Here is a 16,391-nt window from a genome sequence, read left to right as displayed (position 1 = left end):
TGGCATCAAACAAAGATTGAATCTATAGTTACTGGAGGTTTTATTACTTCCCCCAATTTTCTTATCTTCATTGTAGAAAACTTCATGAGAAAAAGGTTTTAAAACCAGTCTGGATAGAAACTCTTTAAGCTGAAATTAGTTCCTACAATGTAGATGATCAAGTGTTTTACAGGGTACTTACTTTCGTCATTCACCTGATTATTAATCATTTACTGCATCCCTCTATAATTCGTCTACTGCTCTTATTATTACAACTACTTGATAAGCTATAGTTCATTAAAGGCCTACTAAATGCCAGCCATTCTCTCACCTCTCTGTCTCTCTCTTCTCTTTCTCTTTTTAAAAAAGAATTCATTTGACTTAGTTCCCTTGATGTAGACATTTCTTTACTGTTTGTTGAGGTAACAGACCATCCACATTATAATATTCTTGGTACATGTATATACAATGTTACACATTTAATAAATAAAATCAGAGAGATTTGAACCTAGATTTTTTCAATTGGAAAAATGTATCTTTTCATGTTTATTTCTATTTTGCCCTATTATGTGAATTGTTTGATGGAAGGGGCAATGCAGTACGTGTCTTCATTTGCGATCTCTACTGTTCTGCCCTCAATGTAATGCACACAGCACATCCTCATAAGTTGTTGCGTGAGGACAAAACTGAGCCATGAATAGTCACCACAGAGTTGTGTGCTATTGTAATACTTAGCCTTACCTCAAAATCTTTTTGGAGATATATTTATATTAAGAGTTATGGGGGGGGCGCCTGGGTGGCTCAGTCGTTAAGCGTCTGCCTTCGGCTCAGGTCATGATCTCAGGGTCCTGGGATCGAGCCCCACATCGGGCTCTGCTCGGCGGAGAGCCTGCTTCTCCCTCTCCCACTCCCCCTGCTTGTGTTCCCTCTCTCACTGTGTCTCTCTCTGTCAAATAAATAAAATCTTAAAAAAAAAAAAAGTTATGGGGAAGGGCTTCTCCCTACATCAATAACTAAACTGATTTACAATTTATCCTTGACAGTCACGGTCATTTTATTTTTAAAAGCGCATTTCCACTTATTACACAGGGCGTGGAGGCAGAATTTCGTTCCATTCCAATGAATTGAAGACACCACTTGCCTGTGGTTGTGATGGCGTTTGTAGATCAGCGTTGGACACACTTTCCAGCATCCTTCTAACGCGCCCGCCTGTTCTGCAGAGGCTCCCGGCTTCCTTGCAGCTGGGTCCCAGAGCGTACTTAGAATCAGCCAATGAGACGCACTTCCGGAAGAACAGAGGCTACTTCCGGTGCCTCTGCGGCAAGGACAGTGGCGGCAAGTGTGGGACTTCGCTGCGACAGCGTTAGTACAGCACCCGCTCTGTCTGGTTTCTAGCTTCAGGGGTGTGGGGCACGGGTTTTGCTGGTTTGGACAGAAATGAGTGTGAAGTGCTTCTGAAGCCCGCAGCCATACCGCTCGGTTTCTGATCGTGGCGTTGATGGCGCAGTTCTGGAACCTGCGACTTCCTGACTAGAGAAGAGGCAGGCGGTGGCTTCCTTGGTGGTCAGTCCTGTGGAGTGGTTTTGTGGATTGTTTTAAAAGCTAGAACTCGAAGGGTTTCTTCAGCCATTTCAAAGATTTAAGTCATTTAATACTCCCTAATAAATCCCTTCCTGCTTAAAGAAGCTTGAGTAGATTTTATTCTCTGCAAATGAACCCTGACCAGTAGAGAAATGAAATGGATGGTAGTCATCTATGGACAAAAATTAAATGGATGATAGCACTCTGCTGTCAATCAATACAATGACCAAAATGACTCCTGAGCCTCGCTAAAAGGAATGAGTTTACATTGTAAGTTTAGATGGAAATTCTTTGTCTATCTCTAATCTAATGAACTCCAAAGAGAAGGCTCCGTATTGCATACACATTGAACATTGCCTGAAATAAGAAAGTATTGATTAGGACCTGTTGGCTTATGATATTTTCCTTTTGATAGCACTATTTCAAACTGATTTTAGGCATGACTAATCAGAAGTGGGAGGGAGGGAAACAAATGAGCGAGTCACGTTTTTGCACGGAAACTTTTCTAAAATATGCTAATTTTTTGAAAATCTACTGATTTTATTTAGTTACGAAGAGTCTTAAGCAAAGCCTGTGAGAAGTCAAAGCCCTCCCAAAAAGGGGGGACCCCCAAGTATTTGAGGGTACTGGATTAAAAGGGGAGCCCTTCATGAAAAGTTTTGCTTGGAGGTCTAAAATTACACACAGGATATGTGTAAAATTTTACTTTGAAACCATATAATCAATTGGTGTTAGACAACTTATTGCAGAGAATTTTGAACTTTTAGAAGAAAAAAAGCCTTAAAATGTAGACTACGACGATGATCATCTATTTTGAAGGATATTTCTCTTGAATGGTAGTTAGAGCCACCATAACAATTTTCGTGATGCTTTAACTTAAAATAGTTAAAAGGAAGTCTTACAGTACCACCTAGGTTTCAAGTTATATCATTATATCATTGTGAATGTGTCAGCAATATAGAACTGCTATTTAAAAAGCGCTGACATGATCCTACAGTATACTAACTGAAATGTGACACACAAAAACCATGAAGAAATTTTTCCCTATGTGTACATATGTATATATAGGGTCAGTCAAACCTATATTAGAAACTCACATCCAGTCTGAGGCTTCATTTTTTTTTAAAAGGATGCCAGAAACTAGAAAGGGAACAGTATAGTACAAAGACTGATTACGGAGCTAGAAAAATAGCACATAAAAATGGTAAGGAAGGGAACTGGTTTTATTTAGCCATAAGAAGGCTAAGTGGTTTTAATGTGTAACTTAGCATTCTTGGCTATAAAAATAAAATATAGACAACTTACAGGTAAAAGTCCTAACCATCCGGACAGTAATGGCATAGAATTAAAGGAATAGGAACCTAAGCTTTGCCACAACAATCACGTAATTGAGAACTGGTTCTACCTTTTGATGCCAAAACAGCTAGCCAGATCAACTGAATCTCCACAGTGTAAAAACACCAGGAAAATGATAGAAGTTCTGTGGTGTCTGAGGATTGCTGGATTAATATTTAAATATTTCATGACAAGAAGAAGTACTCCAACTATTATTTATTCCGGGGAAAACCATTAATGGGGAGGCCAGCATGCTGTACCAGTTGCAGATATTGTCTGTAGAATAACTCATGCACATAGGCATCAAGCTAGCTGGCATTAGCAAGTTCCAGCAAGTTTTACGAATAATTGTAGAGGACATACTTAACATGTACTGACAGATTTGAATCTCCAGTAGTAACACTTATTCTTAAACCTAGGCTCCATGCCAACAGGGAAAAAAACAAACTATTGGCTCTTGCGTCCCTGTCTACTTTCTGCGAGGAACCTGCCTTGTCATAAACTCAGTGTTTTAAAGAATAATCTTGGTCATGAGGCTGGCTTCTAATATAAACCAGGCTAGGGTTAAAGATGGCAAAACAGCAGAAGGCTGTTATCAAATGCCACTAATTACTTCTTTTGAAACATTTTTGAAATATTTTGATAATAAAATGAGGGTCCTCAGTTGTCACCCCTGCAAACCCCCCCCCCCCACAAGAGAAAGCATGACTGATTGCCAGAACAATGCCATAGATCTTGGACCACCCTGATGACCATATATATCAAGAGATGGACCCAGTGGTTCTCTAGAGAATCATGTGGGAAGATGTGGGAGGAATTTGGAAGGGAGCTAGTGAGGAGTAGAAAAGTGGTGTTGCGAGAGAGCTTCCGGATGTTTTCTGCAATCAGATATAGCCTTGATGCTTATATCTGCCTCTTAAAGAAGCTTAGAATTCCAAGTAAAATGCAAAAAAAAAAAAAAGCCAAAAAAAGGTGTGAGAAAATGTTTTCTTAGTTCAAATGAAGAACAGAATGCACAATTATCCAGTGATTTTGAAATAGTTCCAGGATTCTGTTTGGATAAGCAGGCAAAATGAGAGTTTCATATGTTCCCTGTAGTGGAAACCTGTGGCGTTTTTGCTGCTCTCTAGGCCTCACTCTGGGCAAGTACTTCCTTGCCCAGCTCCATGGGATCTCGATAGGACAGCCAATCACATGGCTCTGCCTGACCCACCACAGGCCTCTGCCTGACCCACCACAGGCCTGAGCATCAGAGGAACCCCTTCCCTGGGCACCGTGGTTAGTCCAAGGTGGCTATGGGTCTAAACTGAGCCTTGGAGATTAGTGTGGCTTTTGGAGAATAGAGGCCACCTCTTCTTCTGGGACAACCAGCTAGCAAGTCCATGTAAACCTAAGATGGTGGAAGACCACCTTTCTTGCCACCAGGAGAGAGTCTGCAAGAGAAGGAGTCCAAAGCAGAGCTGGTGCCAAGAGATCAAGAGTGAAAAACAATCCCGTAGCAATGTTTGAGCCTATCCAGCCATGATGAAGACAAGCTGACCTGCTTCTCCCTCTCTCTCTGTCTGCTTGTGATCTCTCTGTCAAATAAATAAAATCTTTAAAAAAAAAAAAAAAAAAAAAGACAAGCTGACCCCTGGACTTTTTCTGTGAAGGGAGCCATAAGCTTCTTTGTTCTTTGGCCTATGTGTACTTATGTTTCTGTCACTTCTACCAAGAGTCCTGACTATTACACTCCTGTACAGATTGGGAAACAAAAGTATGATAATTATTAAAATCTAGAGTGAACAAGATGTGAGAAAACCCATCAAAATGTTCACTACTCCATAAGCAACTGGATATACATGGACACAATGACGCTATCACAATTTTATTTATTTGAACTTAACCACTTTAGAGTTTGTGAGGTTTTATAGTACAGAGGTGAAGGGCATGGGTTTTGAGTCAGACAGCCCACAGTCCCAGTCCCAGCTAACACTTACTGGTTGAGAGGCCTATGTGGCAAGGGAGATGAACCAAACCCCCTGATGTATCAGTTTCCTTATCTGTAAAACAGGAAGAATAATAAGTCCAACCTCATACAACTATCATAAGGATTAAATGAGGTAGTAGATGTAATTTACTGTGTGCAAACTCTATGTAAAGCATACAGTGAGTGGTATTTGGTAAGGATTCAGTAACTTCCTCCTGTTTTCCTCATGTTAGTTCACACCAACATTATAAATGAGACCGGGTTGCAAGGTTCAAGGGAAGGTTCAAGGACTTGGGGGGCAGAAATTTTGTGCATTTCAGAGTATGGAGGTTTCTTCCCCTATGTTAAAAGATACAGTTATAAAGCTGTTCTGAACGTTAGAACTGTTCTTTTAAAATCAATTGGACCTATCAATCCTGTGTATACATAACAATACTACAATGAGGGAGTTTTTATTTATTTATTTTTTAAAAGATTTATTATTTGAGAGAGAGAGAATGAACACAGGCATGGGGGAGGGGCAGAGAGAGAGGGAGAGAGAGAATCTCAAGTAGACTCTCTGCTGAGCACGAAACCCAAGACAGGGCTCAATCTCACAACTCCAATATCACGACCTAAGCCAAAATCAAGGGTTGGATGCTTAATCTTAACTGACTGAGCCACCCAGGTGCCCCAATGAGGGAGTTTTTAAAAAGTTAGGTTATTTGTGTCCTTCTCTGTCTCCCCTCCTTCATCCTCCTCACTCCCACCATCTTCCTGGTTTCCTAATCTCTGGTTCTGACACAACCATCCCACCTCAATCCAGGCAAGATAGCCAGGAGGAATCGATCAACTCTTTCTCCTTTATCCTCATGTCTTGCTCATTTGCCATCTTGCTCAGATCTATTTTTGTACCTTCCTGAGCTTTGCTCTTCCTGCAAAAGACAAGCTACCTTTCTCAGCCTCCCTTGCCAGCCAGCTCCTAGTCAGGCTTGGCCAGTGGGGATAAGGGGACCAGGGGAGGGCATTTCTTCCCTCTTGCTGACTGCATCTCTTTCATGGTCCAGCTCCCTCTAGGCAGCCACAGCTCCGGGGCTCTGGTGGCACGACCTGCCTCTTTGGTCTGTCCAGTCTTAGGGGGAGTAGCCCTGCTCTTCCTAATCTCGGGGTTTCCAACGGTTTCCTATTAACCCTTTCATTTTTCTAACACCTTCAAAAATAGTTCCTCATGTTAAATTTCTTCTATGGAACTCACTGACATGGGTTCTGCTTTCCTGAGTAGACTCTGACTGATGGAGTCCTCTATATCCAATTAGTGACGGTGCCTTGCCAATCTGTGTCTCTGTTTCTCTTCATCCTTTTCTCAATGCCCCTAATTCAGGCCATCATCTCTCATCTGGACCAATCTAATGTCCCCATTTCTAGTCTCTTGATCTTCAATCCAGTTCCCTATAAAGACCTTTTCCACATGCTGCCAAAGCAAACTTTCTAAGACACAATCACCTTACTGTGACCTTGTTACTAACCTTCTTAAAAACCCCTTCAGTGGCTCTTTATCTCATACAAGAGCTCTGAGCTCCCTGGCGTGATAGACAAAGCTTTTCATAACCTGTCTCTTTACCCCTGCCAACTGCATCTCTGACTTCCCAATGTTCTAGTAACACCAAATTGCTTATAACATTGGCCCACACGCATTCACACATATGTATGCACACAACTCCTCACACACAAACATTCTGTTCCACCTCTCTGGTCTTAGATTGTTTCCTTCTTATCTGGCTGACTAGCTCTTCCTTCAAAACTCAGTTCAAAGATGTCTCCTCAAGAAAACTTCTGTGATGATCCAGCCTGGGCTTCCTCTTAGCTTGAGTAGCATCTTGTGAATACTTTTATGAGTGTAGTTACCATATTTTATTAACATACCCTGCTTATGCATCTCTTTTATCCACATGGAGTTCCTCAAGGGCCTCGACCATGCCTTCCTCATTTGCCTGTTTCTGCACTTCCTATCAAGAGATATTGGTTGAACTGAACTGAACCCCCATGTGCCCTGGCAACCCAAATTAGGAACCTGTGAATCATCCTTAATTTCCTTCTCCTTTATTCCTACATCCAGTTGGTGAACTGGTCTTAATTGTACCTCAGAAATTACTCTGATATCTTGATCCTTCTCTCTCATCCCAGAGCCACTGCCTCAATCTTGAAGTCAACGTTTTTAAGCTTTCTTGAACCCTGACCCCATGGTAAGAAATACATTTTGCGGGGCGCCTGGGTGGCTGAGTTGTTAAGTGTCTGCCTTCGGCTCAGGTCATGATCTCAGGGTCCTGGGATTGAGCCCCGCATCGGGCTCCCTGCTCACCTGGAAGCCTGCTTCTCCCTCTTCCACTCCCCCTGCTTGTGTTCCTGCTCTCGCTATCTCTCTCTCTCTGTCAAATAAATAAATAAAATCTTCAGAAAGAAAAGAAATACATTTTGCATTCTGACCCAGGATATGCCTTCTGCAGTTCGCATTTTTAATAAAATCACTTCTAAGATACCATTTGTAACCAAGAGGAAACTTACTCAAGATTTAAACCTAATAATTAACCACTCATTTTTTTCCCTCATTTCTTTTATTTTCCAGGTCATAAACCCTCCATTATGTTGAATAGCCTCAAGCTGTCATGCTTTCTATACAAAGTAATTGGTGCCTATGTTGAAACATAGGCACTTAAACATGCTAAATTTTAAGTAAATCCACTTTGTTCATTTTGAAGGTTATTTAAATCTATTGTAGAAGTGAATTTATTAAAAATTCAAATTACCTAGAAAGTGATGCACGAGTAAATCAAAAAGAAATTTTATGAAACATTGACCTTTATTACATGAGACTCTGATACTTTTTGTATTCAAATCTATTTTTTTCTAAATGCAGGTTGTGACCCACTAAAATCATTTCAAGATCCACTTATGGGTGGTAACCCACAGTTTGAAAACCACTGTTGTAGGCTTTTGTGATCACTTGCTTGTCCTACTGCAATTACATCCAACTTGCCTCCTTGTCTCCAGGCTGGTCTCCATGCAGCTACCTTTCTAAAAGAGATAAGTCTAACCATGTCACTTTCCTTCTAGATAAAATGTGTTCTGGGAGACTGACTCCCCACTACCTATAGAATAAAATCCCTGTTCCTTAGCACGGGCACATCAAGTCCTCCAGGAACAGCACAGCTTCACTTTTCTTTTTCTTTTTTTTTTTTTTTTAAAGATTTTATTTATTTATTTGACAGAGAGACAGAGAGAGAGGGAACACAAGCAGGGGGAGCGGCAGGCAGAGGGAGTGTGAGAGGGAGAAACAGGCTCCCCGCTGAGCAGGGAGCCCGACGCGGGGCTCGATCCCAGGACCCTAGGATCATGACCTGAGCCGAAGGCAGCTGCCTAACCAACTGAGCCACCCAGGCGCCCCCCAGCTTCACTTTTCACCCTAATGTCTACCCACTGCTGTCACATGCTCTGCCACACCACCCAACGTTTACCTTTCCCCTCACAGACACAGTCCTAGCGCCATCCTTCACCACTGCTGTTCCCTCTACTTAACGTGCCCTTCCCCTGCTTATGGGTCTGTTTATCTTACTTTATTCTTCAAGGCCTAAGTGTCAACGTCAATATTTATGTCTCCCTCACCTGCCCCTCCTCTCTAAGAGGCTAGCAGATTAACAGCCTCCTCATCTGTGTTCCCATTTGACAACTTTGGCATTATCATTATCGCTTTCTGTGAGGCTTAAGATGTGCCCATGTCACCTTTCTGATAGGAACCTCTTGAGGACAGAATATTTTGTGCTATTAGAAGAGATGATGACTATAAAGCATTTGGGAAAGAAGGTGGCAGGATCAATAAACAAACTCCTTTTCCTTTTCATTCATCTTTGTGTCTTATCATCACGTGGTCATCAATAAATGTGTACCGACTTCCAGCTCATAACTTAATAGTCTATATTTATAATTATTGTATATTAATAACACCCTATTTTTATGTAGTACTTTATAGTTGCGTCTGACAAAGTATTTCTGCAAATGTAACCCTTGATTCTGACAATCAGTGGGGTATATGGTCGGACAAATGGAATCCTATTTTACCATGGAAGGAAGACCCAGAGAGGCTGTACTATTGACTAAGGCCACACAGCCAAACGTATATCCAGACCCAGCTCAAAGCCACCTGTATCTTGTTCTCTTTTGGGGGAACTACCTGAGGCCACTAAAGCCTTGCAGTCATCCACCTGCCATGGAGCCCCATCCATGTTCGGTGAAGTGCAAAGGCTCTCACTAGCTTTCAGTTTATAGCTTTCTGGCTCCAGTCTGACCCCTCCTGAGTGTCAGTCCCACTCAAATCGGAATAAAATTCCTTTTCTGAAGATGGCTTCCCCCCAAAAAGGATTTTGGGAGATAGATTTCTCTCTTAAAACCAACAAAAAACCAGACCAACAGAGAAACAGTAATATCTGAGGCAGCTTGTCCACTAACAATGGAGTTTCAGTCAAAAATCAGGCCTAGGTTTTGTAGGTGTTTAAAAAAAAAATTTAGGGATGTGGCAGGATTCTAGGAGCTTACTGTAAATATCTTTCTCTTTCACTCACTTGGGGGAGATAAAGGGTGACAAGGATGACAGACACAAAGCATCAAATGATAACTCCTAAGTTTCCTTATTTTTTTTTTTTTTCAGTAGGCTCCACACTCAACTTGGGGTTTGAATTCACGACCCTGAGATCAAGAGTCGCGTGCTCTACCAGCTGAGCCAGCTGGGGGCCCTAAGCTTCATTTTAACAACTGGAAGGAAAGACAATCCAGATGTACCCAATGTCTATTATGTCCTGGTGACTCAATATACATATTTTATCTAACCCTCACATCCCCGATCAACTGTACAAGTACTTCCTTCCAGAGTATTTTCTACTCTGCCTCACACTGTACCACGCATGAAGGAGATAAAGGTGGACAGGGCAGATCCCGCCCCTTTCCCTGCGGCACTGCCAACCTCATGTAGCCGTTCTCAACCTTTCTTCCGTCCTGACACACTTGGGGGACACAGCATAACATCATCCATGCCAGGGACTCATTGTGTTGGGATTTTCAGCTCAGAACACACTCATGGCAGATTTTGAGTGGGGAGGGGTGGAAGGGGTTTTGGAGAGCTGGTTGACAAAGCACCCTGAATGATTCTGATGTATCCCCCTTCCACATGAATAAGGACACAGATTCAGCCAAGTTTAAAGGCACTTAGGATACAGTGTATGGGTGCTGTGATGGGAAAGCAGTTCACTGAGCAAGCTTGGGAGCACCTACAGTGGAGCTGAGTGGAGCTGAGTGGAGGTCAAAGAGCCTTCTGGAGGAAGTAACATACAGTGAGAACTAAAGAGTAGTAGGAGCTGTTACAGAAGGGAAGGGAATGGGATGACATGGTATGGCAGTACCCTAGGAGTAGCTTACGCTAAAGTTCAGAAAAACAATGAAAGGATTTGGTGCCATTAGAAGAATTAAAAGAATTTAAGAATGGCTGAAGGATGGAGTGCAAGCAAGAGGAATAGCTCAAGACCTAGGTCTGGACCTAGTCTTGAGGGGCTTTGTAACCCATGCCCTGCTTCATTCTGAGGGCAGCAGAAGCCACCAAAGGGGATTGATGAAGGGGATATGGCTGCACAGTGAAGAAGGTTTTAGGGGCTGGTAGACAGAAGGCAGCTAACAGCTTGACCACGGTAGGAGCTGGCCATTAATTGGATGTATTGGTTAAGGGAAAGAGGAATTAGCTAGGTTTTGACTTCAACACCTGGGTGGGGATAGACCTTTTCTCGGAAGTGGCTGGGAGATAGATAATGACCAGTTCAGTTTGGAACATTTAAGTTTGAGGTATCCAAGTGGGGACTTCTATATATAGTCAAATACACAGATCTGGAGCTCAGAAAAAAGACCTGGGCAGGAGAAGGAGGACTCCAAAAGGTAGCCAGGCCCATGGCCAGGATAAATCATCTATGGAGAGTGTGTTGAGTGAGAAGAGACGGCCGAGGCAGGGATTTTGATCTTTTAATAGCAGCATTTAAAGAACTAGAGGAGGAAGTAGAGGTAGCAGAGGAGAATGTGAGGAGCAAAGCTGTCTAGCAGCAGATGCGTAGCAGGTTACCTTCTATTTCACAGATGAGGAAACTGGGTCTCACATTTCACAGCTCGTCTAAAGCCTTCCAGCTGGGATGGGGCAGAATTGAGCTTCAACCTCTATCAGGTGTTTGGCTTTCAAATCACTTGTTTCTATTAGAAGCATACCTTGTTTTATTACACTTTGCTTTATTGAACTTGGCAGATATTACTTTTTTTTAACAAATTGGAGGTTTGTGGCAACCCTGCATCGAGCAAGTCTATTGGCACCGTTTTTCCAACAGCATATACTCACTTCAGGTCTGTGTATCGCATTTTGTGTAATTCTTGCAATATTTCAAACTTTTTAACGATTATATTTGTTATGGTTATCTGTGATCACTGATTACGACTTGCTGAAAGCTCAGATGGTTAGCATTTTTAGCAATAAAGTATTTTATTTATTTCATGCTTCAGTAATCACTACACCCAATGTGGGGCTCGAACTCACAACCCTGAGATCGAGAGTTGTGTGCTCCTCCCACTGAGCCAGCCAGGTGCCCCAGCAATAAAGTATTTTAAAATTAAGGTTTTAAACGTAAAAACACTGTTTTTTAGACATATGCTATTGCACACTTAATAGACTACAGTATAGTGCAAACATAACTTGTATGTACACTGGGAAACCAAAAAATTCCTCTGACCCGCTTTATTATGACATTTGCTTTACTGCAGTGCTCTAGAACTGAATCTGCAGTATCTCCCAGGTGTACCCGGGTACACAGTTGTGGTTGTATGAACAGGTACAAACTCATCCCTCTGAACCTTTCCTCATTTGGATTTCCCTTCCCAGACACCAATCACAATCTTCCAAAAACACAGGCAGTTTCCCTTCCCTGGCTCTCTGTTGCCTAAATGCTAGTGAAGAGAGAGAAGGCAACCAATGGGGAAAACAAAGACTCATCTGACCTTGAATTAGGCTATCTGCTAATTCTGAACATGGCCTCCATCCTAATTTACATGGCAATCTCACTCAGTTCTTTAGGTTCCCTATACGCTTAATGGGGAGAAAAGGATTTCACATTATCCAATGGTCTGAGCTAAGAATGAGGTGCTATATAAAGTTAATCATTAAACAGCTTATAAGATACTGTTGCAAACAGTGCAATGAGAAAATTAGCTTAGGTAACTTCGGTTTTCCCAACAGTCTCTTTTACATAAAGGGACTAAACCTGCTAACCCTGCCACTTGACACCCACCACGTTTAACCAAGACTAGGTCTGGGGTTTTTTTGTTGTTGGTTTTTTTTTTTTTTAGTAATCTTTACCCCCCAACATGGGGCTAGAACTCACGACGCTGAGATCAAGAGTCGCAGGCTATACTGACTAAGCCAGCCAGATGCCCCATGACCAGGACTACGTTTATTGTAGTTCACAGGATACCAGGGATGAATAAAGGCCCTTGCCGTCTTGGTGTGAGGAGAGGTGAGCCTGGAAGTTCCCCAGACCACAGTCGTCTCCCCTCCCGCATACAGTTGGCATAGAGAGGTTAACTGTGGGCTTTGGAGTCAGACTGCCCGTGTGCTCCCATCCCCCTAGCTAGTGGAGCCCAGATTCTTGGAATCACTTTCCTTAATCTGTAAAACGGGGTAATAGTACTCACCTCATCCAATTCCTGCGCGATAAAGTCTGACAAAGCACCCAGCAAGCTGCACGGCACAGAACAGTCAATAATCATTAGCTATCGTCACCACCTGTTCTGTGTTAAGCTTTGCCCAGGGGTGGAGTGGGGCAGGAACCTGGAACTGGTTACTAAGGTTACCTTGTAATGACCCTGAACTGGGGAGTGAAGGAGCCCCAGAGCAGGTGAGGCTAGTGTCAGACTCAACATTCCAAGGGGCAAACACGCACCGGTTCACAATACTTTCCTGCTTCATGCCCGTCAAGAGATTTCTAAAGAGCAGCGACAAGGCCCCAGAACACGGGCCCCCGGCAGAGAAGAGGTTTCTTGTGATCGTGTGCTGCGATTCTGAGAAATAAGATCCCTGACAAGGTGTGGAGAACTCGTCCATTTCTACACACTGTTGGGCTTTCTCCCCATTCACCACCTGCTCTCCTGGGGCTGACGCGAGCGCGCGCTCAACTAATAGACAGCAGCTGAGCACTCCGTGCCGGCCCCCACCCCCTCCTGGAATTTAGGAAATCCATCTAAGCGCCGGGCTATCTTTGAAAGGAATTAGCTGTGGCTTCTAAGGAGCTCGCCGGGGAGGGCTACGTGTAGCCGCTCAGGCCAGCCAGGCGAGGAGTCCCCAAACGCCGCCACCCCTTCCCCCCGCCGCCTTTGAGTGAACCCCGCAGCGCCGCACAGCGGGACATCCAGCGCCCCAGCCGGTGGCCAGCGAAACCTTTCCAAGAAATAAAGGGGGAAATTTGGGAGAGGAAGAAAGCCAGCCCTGCAGATGCAACGGCTGCAATTTGGGTCTCTTCTCCCTTCTGACGTAATGCCAGCTTCCTGCTTTCGCATTGCAGTGTGCAGTTTGCTGGCTGGGAAGTCTTTAGATCAATCGACTGAAAGCCAAGATAATCACTGCCACTATCTTGCAGTTTATTTTCCGCGAATACACTAGAACTGGTCCAATAACCCCGCCCCCAAATTCCACGACTTTTGGCTTTTCAGGCCGTATTGTTCTCCCCTCCCCCCAGGAAGGCCGCCTCTACCGAGCACAGCCCAGCAACCAGGAAACGGCGCCCGTTTGTGGCTCAAATGTGGGGCCGGGGCGGGGTCGGTTCAAACGCTCTGCCCCCTTCTCACCCCCCAGCTTTTGTGAGATTCCACATGCCTGGCTTTGTTTTAAGTAAAACTGTTGCTGAAACTGCAGCATTTCCTCCCCCTCTCCAGAAACCGAGGCTGGGAAGTGGGTAAAAACCACCGTGGAACGTGCTCGGACTCTCTTCCACGTCCCACACCCCCACTGGGTTGGGACCAGCAGCGACCGCTCCGCCACCTCACGCGCGCCGGGGTAAATGCACCTCCACAGCCTCCGCCGCCGACACCGCCCAGCCGGGCCCGAGGAGACTCCCAAGGGCTCTTTAAATACGATCTATAAATACTACGGGCTCTGGGCGCGCGCGTCAGGGCAGACTCGGCTTTCTATTGGCTGTCGTAATCTTGCTTATTTGCATAGCCGGATTGCTCAACCGGGCGGCGACCTCTGCCTAGCGCGCCCCTCCTCCTCAGCCAGCGCGCGCGGCCGCGCGGGCGGGCGGGGACGGCGGAGTGGCGGTCGCGCGGCCCGGCGACCGGCGCGGAACAGCGGCGGCGTCCAGAGTCGTTAGAACTGGGGAACCTTTTAGGTCTTGAGTCGTGCAGCAGCCCTGCGGGATGCCGATTGTTTCCCGGAAGGATCAGTTTTGGGAAGCCGAAAGTCGGCCCTTTTAGACTGGATTTTTTTGCTCTCTCCAGAAAGAAAAGGCACGAAGTTTTAAGGGTTTTAACCCGAGCAAACGCTCGGGGTGGCTCGCAGAAGCACCACGTGGGAGTTGGACACGCATCTAGAGTCCTGTCCAATGACTTGCGACTTGGGGTGTTCAAAAGTGGCTTTTGCATGATCCCTAGTAAGACCTCAGTAGCTTGAAAACGAAACAAGGAGGGTTCAGAAAATGCAAGATGTAGGATTCCTCCTAGTTTAAATCTAAGCCTTTAAAAATGAGCCAATTAGCTAATAAAAAGCGGCGATGCGGAAACTTTCCCCTTTGCGGTTCTTGCAGAAGAGACTCTCTTGCAGCAGTTGAAAATGTGCAGCAACTTGACCCTGCCCGGAGTTGGTTCGCTCTGGGGGGAGAGGTGGCGGCGGGGGGGAAGGTCAGAGAGGGAGGAATAGAACATGATTTGCAATCCAGGAAGCAATCCGATGTTGTGGAGACGCACAGAAGATTCTCTCCAGCAAGAGCCGTAGATCACGCGAGAAATATGAAGCTATTGTCACGTATTAATAGTCGGGTGTTACAAAATCATTTATCTCTTCAGGATGTGAACTGAGAACAGAGACTTTCTGCTGTTCGTTCCAAACATCTTTGGTAGAATCTATCAGACAGTGAATTCTTTACATTCGAGCGGGTAAATATGGTGACTTTATTCCTTCATTTTGTTTTAAAATGTTCTGCCCTTAAAGCGCGTACAGCGTATTCTGAAGTTCCAAGCCTTTCTGTAACAATATCCGGGATGACTGCTGGAAGCATATGTTGGTATCTTACACCCCTTTGGTCCTCAGTAAGTATTAGCGGAATGAATCAATCAGACAAATACATTTATCCAGAAGAGACTAAGCATGCGCTAAAGTCAAAGATCTCATTAAATTGTATTTCATAAACGTTCCACTTTGACATCCTTCTCCCCTGAATAAAACTCAGAGCCCAAACGTACTTTTTTTTTTTTTTTTAAAGATTTTATTTATTTATTTGACAGAGAGAGACACAGCAAGAGAGGGAACACAAGCAGGGGGAGCAGGAGAGGGAGAAGCAGGCTTCCCGCAGAGCAGGGAGCCCGATGCGGGGCTCGGTGCGGGGCTCGGTGCCAGGACCCTGGGATCGTGACGTGAACTGAAGGCAGACGCTTAACGACTGAGCCACCCAGGAGCCCCCTACTTTAGTTATTTGAAAACAGTACTTCAAGTACTGTTCCTTGGATTCTAGCGAATGTGCTACCCTAAAAGCCTTTTAAAAAGCATTTCGGATTTTAACAGAAGAGCGCCCTCTGCTGCCAAATGGTTTATGGGCAACGAGCCTGAAAAGTAAAACGCTTGGGGTGTGCCATAGTATACAAGTCAGTTTATGCTTTAAAATCCATATTAGAACAAAAGATGGACTTGCTTCATAATCATTATTCTCTACATTAACAGGTACTAATGTAAGAAAAAGTGCCTGAATCATCGAAATACTTTTTCCAATAATGTTAGTATGAATCATCAAAGTTGATTTGAATACAGTCTACTTGCAATCATCTTACACCAGCCTTTCTCTTCTCAACTTGTTTCTCTTAATTAATTAGTGTTTCTAATTTCCCAAGTCAGGTATGGATGCATTTACAATCTCTGCCTTCTTGGTAATCATCTCTTCAATACAAAGACTGTCATTTTATTGTAGTATCTGTATATTTATTGCATTTGTACAGTATTTTCCCTAAAGTTTTTTTAATGTTACTTTTTTTTTTTTGCTAATTCATTTATTGGTTTCCTTGTTAATATGCCCAGATGAAAAAAGATTTTGAAAAGCCCCCAAGTAACTGTGTAAGTTGAAAACTGCACATCTCAGCTGCCACTTCCACTGGCTCTCATTTTTTAGAGGTGCTCATCTTGAGGAAAGAACTACAATCAGGGGTTAGCTGCTGGGACAGCTTTGAGTCAGTAGGAGGTAAGAGGCTAACTGGTAAACCACAAACGAAGAGCTAA

At 44.0% G+C, this 16,391-nt stretch overlaps 1 long non-coding RNA gene across 1 annotated transcript; it reads right to left on the bottom strand.

The window, feature by feature from the left end:
- Positions 1–2,144: 2,144 nt before the first annotated feature.
- Positions 2,145–15,923, bottom strand: LOC123843898 (uncharacterized). Its single transcript, XR_010411573.1, has 3 exons — positions 13,785–15,923; positions 12,608–12,653; positions 2,145–11,119 (listed from the first exon to the last, which is right to left on the bottom strand). It is a non-coding gene; the product is annotated as an uncharacterized LOC123843898 (long non-coding RNA).
- Between the last annotated feature and the right edge of the window lie 468 nt (positions 15,924–16,391).

Source organism: Mirounga angustirostris, unplaced genomic scaffold (assembly GCF_029215605.1).
Source record: "Mirounga angustirostris isolate CCGP_5_RB_7025 unplaced genomic scaffold, mMirAng1.0.hap1 SCAF_5, whole genome shotgun sequence".
Classification (NCBI taxonomy): domain Eukaryota; kingdom Metazoa; phylum Chordata; class Mammalia; order Carnivora; family Phocidae; genus Mirounga; species Mirounga angustirostris.
Note: the sequence above shows the minus strand (reverse complement) of the source record. Positions and strands in the feature narration are given on the sequence as shown.